At 34.9% G+C, this 4,251-nt stretch overlaps 1 non-coding gene across 1 annotated transcript; it reads right to left on the bottom strand.

The window, feature by feature from the left end:
• Window positions 1-2,795: 2,795 nt before the first annotated feature.
• On the bottom strand, window positions 2,796-2,903 carry LOC148548789 (small nucleolar RNA R71). The gene has a single exon (XR_015897846.1). It is a non-coding gene; the product is annotated as a small nucleolar RNA R71 (small nucleolar RNA).
• Window positions 2,904-4,251: the final 1,348 nt, after the last annotated feature.

The following is a 4,251-nucleotide window of genomic DNA, read 5'->3' on the forward strand; positions in this document are numbered from 1 at the left end:
CCTTACATAAAGCCAGCCATGGAAAGGAGTAAGATTGATTGGATAAATACAGCAGGAAAGCAGAGGTTCAGAGGAACGAAGGCATCTCTATACGCTTATCTGGAATTCTAACCAATGAATTACATAAGTATTTCTATCCTTATTTTCTATTTATTATTAATATTCGAAAACTCCATAACTATTTGATATCCGCCTGACTGAGATTTACAAGGTGACCATAGCTTGCTTCAAGCCCACAATCTTCGTGGGATCGACCCTTACTCACGTAAGGTTTATTACTTGGACGACCCAGTGCACTTGCTGGTTAGTTGTATCGAAGTTGTGAATGAAAAATGATTTATTAAGACGTGCGTACAGAGTTTCTGGCGCCATTGCCTGAGATCACAATTTCGTGCACCATGTTTTTGGCGCTGTTGCCAGGGATTGTTCGAGTTTGGACAACTGACGGTTCATCTTGTTGCTTAGGTTGGGTAATTTTCTTCTTATTTTCAAAAAGCTTTCAAAAAAATTTTTCAAAAATCTTTCAAAAATCTCTCATCTGTTTTCGAAAATTATTTCAGAATTTTTAAGAATGAATTCTAGAGTTTCATGAAAAATGTTGGAGCCTGGATGGCTGTAAAGCCATGTTTAATTCCTTTGGATAGGGGCTTCCAACCATCAGCATAGAGGCAAGTTAATTGGAACGTCAGCTGTGGCATGTCTGAGTTACATACTAAAGCTTGGCTGGCTATTAAGCCATGCCTAACCCTCGGATTGGAGCTTTAGACTAAGAATACAAGATTCCTGGAATTCATATTAAAAAAATTTTGAAATCCTTATTTTTTTTTTCCTATATGTTTTTTCGAAAAAAATATACAAAAATCCAAAAAAAATAAAAAAAATCATAAAAATAAAAAATATTTCATGTTTCTTGTTTGAGTCTTGAGTCAAGTTGAAAGTTTGGTGTCAATTGCATATTCATCTTGCATTTTTCGAAACATTCATGCATTCATAGTGTTCTTCATGATCTTCAAGTTGTTCTTGGTAAGTCTTCTTGTTTGATCTTGATGTTTTTATGTTTTGTGTCTTTTCTTGTTTTTCATATGCATTCTTGCATTCATAGTGTCTATACATGAAAAATTTTTACGTTTGGTGTCTTGCATGTTTTCTTTGCATTAAAAATTTTTCAAAAATAAGTTCTTGATGTTCATCTTGACATTCAAAGTGTTCTTGGTGTTCATCTTGACATTCATAGCATTCTTGCATGCATTCATTGTTTTGATCCAAAATTTTCATGCATTGAGTCTTTTTCATGTTTTTCCCTCTCATCATTAAAAATTCAAAAATCAAAAAAAAATATCTTTCCCTTTTTCACTCATAAATTTTGAAAATTTGAGTTGACTTTTTCAAAACTTTTTAAAATCTAGTTGTTTTTATGAGTCAAATCAAATTTTCAATTTAAAAATCTTATCTTTTTCAAAATCTTTTTCAAAAATCAAATCTTTTTCATTTTTCTTATTTATTTTCGAAAATTTTAAAAATATTTTTCAAATATCTTTTTCTTATCTTTATCTCCTAATTTTCGAAAATAACATCATCAATTAATGTTTTGATTCAAAAATTTCAAGTTTGTTACTTGCTTGTTAAGAAAGATTCAAACTTTGAGTTCTAGAATCATATCTTGTGATTTCTTGTGAATCAAGTCATTAATTGTGATTTTAAAAATCAAATCTTTTTCAAAACTAATTTCAATCATATCTTTTCAAAAATATCTCTTTATCTTATCTTTTTCAAAATTTCATTTTAAAATATCCTTTCTAACTTCTTATCTTCTTATCTTTTCAAAATTGATTTTCAAATTTGTTTCAACTAACTAACCAACTTTTTGTTTGTTTCTTATCTTTTTCAAAACTACCTAACTAACTCTCTCTCTCTAATTTTCGAAAATATCTTCCCTCTTTTTCAAAATTTCTTTTTAATTAACTAATTATTTTAATTTTTGATTTTAATTTTCGAAAAATTACTAACCTATTTCAAAAACTATTTTCGAAAATCACTAACTCTATTTCAAAAATAATTTTCGAAAATTCTCCTTCTCTCTCATCTCCTTCTATTTATTTATTCATCTACTAACACCTCTCTTCATCCCACATCTCTGCTCTCCTTACCCTTGTGTTTCTTTCTTTACATTACATTCTTTTCTTCTTCTACTCACACAGGGGAACCTCTATACCTGTGGTAAAAAGGATCCCTATTATTATTTTTCTGTCCCTCTTTTTCATATGAGCAGGAGCAAGGACAAGAACATTCTTGTTGAAGCAGATCCAAAACCTGAAAGGACTCTGAAGAGGAAACTAAGAGAAGCTAAATTACAACAATCCAGCAAGCACCTTTCAGAAATTTTCGAACAAGAAGAGGAGATGGCAGCCGAAAATAATAATAATGCAAGGAGGATGCTTGGTGACTTTACTGCACCTAATTCCAATTTACATGGAAGAAGCATCTCCATTCCTGCCATTGGAGCAAACAATTTTGAGCTGAAACCTCAATTAGTTTTTCTAATGCAGCAGAACTGCAAGTTTCATGGACTTCTATCTGAAGATCCTTTTCGGTTTTTAACTGAATTCTTGCAGATATGTGATACTGTTAAGACTAATAGAGTAGATCCTGAAGTCTACAGGCTCATGCTTTTACCTTTTGCTGTGAGAAACAGAGCTAGAATATGGTTGGACTCTCAACCTAAGGATAGCCTGAACTCTTGGGATAAGCTGGTCAAGGCTTTCTTAGCCAAGTTCTTTCCTCCTCAAAAGCTGAGTAAGCTTAGAGTGGATGTTCAGACCTTCAGACAGAAAGAAGGTGAATCCCTCTATGAAGCTTGGGAGAGATACAAAGAACTGACCAAAAAGTCTCCTTCTGACATGCTTTCAGAATGGACCATCCTGGACATATTCTATGATGGTCTGTCTGAATTAACTAAAATATCATTGGATACCTCTGCAGGTGGATCCATTCACTTAAAGAAAACGCCTGCAGAAGCTCAAGAACTCATTGACATGGTTGCTAATAACCAGTTCATGTACACTTCTAAGAGGAATCCTGTGAGTAATGGGACGCCTATGAAGAAGGGAGTTCTTGAAATTGATACTCTGAATGCCATATTGGCTCAGAATAAAATGTTGACTCAGCAAGTCAATATGATTTCTCAGAGTCTGAATGGAATGCAAGCTGCATCCAACAGTACTCAAGAGGCATCTTCTGAAGAAGAAGCTTATGATCCTAAAAACCCTGCAATAGCAGAGGTGAATTACATGGGTAAACCTTATGGAAACACCTATAACCCCTCATGGAGAAATCACCCAAATCTCTCATGGAAGGATCAACAAAGCCTCAACAAGGCTTTAATAATGGTGGAAGAAATAGGTTTAACAATAGTAAACCTTTTCCATCATCCACTCAGCAACAGACAGAGAACTCTGAACAAAATACTTCTAATTTAGCAAACTTAGTCTCTGATCTATCTAAGGCCACTATAAGTTTCATGAATGAAATAAGGTCCTCCATTAGAAATTTGGAGGCACAAGTGGGCCAGCTGAGTAAAAGGATCACTAAAATCCCTCCTAGTACTCTCCCAAGCAATACAGAAGAAAATCCAAAAGGAGAGTGCAAGGCCATTGATATAGTCAACATGGCCGAACCTGGAGAGGAAGGGGAGGACGTAAATCCCAGTGAGGAAGACCTCCTGGGATGTCCAGTGATCAATAAGGAGTTTCCCTTTGAGGAACCAAAGGAATCTGAGACTCATCTAGAGATCATAGAGATTCCATTGAACCTCCTTATGCCCTTCATGAGCTTTGACGAGTATTCATCTTCTGAAGAGAATGAGGATGTTACTGAAGAGCAAGTTACCAAGTACCTTGGTGCAATCATGAAGCTGAATGCCAAATTATTTGGTATTGAGACTTGGGAAGATGAACCTCCCTTGTTCACCAATGAACTAAGTGATCTGGATCAACTGACATTGCCTCAGAAGAAACAGGATCCTGGAAAGTTCGTAATACCTTGTATCCTAGGCAACATGATCTTTAAAAAGGCTCTATGTGACCTTGGTTCAGGGATAAACCTCATGCCCCTCTCTGTAATAGAGAAACTGGGAATCTTTGGGGTGCAAGCTACTAAAATCTCATTAGAGATGGCAGACAATTCAAGAAAACAGGCTTATGGACAAGTAGAGGACGTGTTAGTAAAGGTTGAAGGCCTTTACATCCCTGCTGA

The sequence above is a fragment of the Arachis ipaensis genome, chromosome B8 (assembly GCF_059453495.1).
Source record: "Arachis ipaensis isolate K30076 ecotype BB chromosome B8, ASM5945349v1, whole genome shotgun sequence".
NCBI classification, from domain to species: domain Eukaryota; kingdom Viridiplantae; phylum Streptophyta; class Magnoliopsida; order Fabales; family Fabaceae; genus Arachis; species Arachis ipaensis.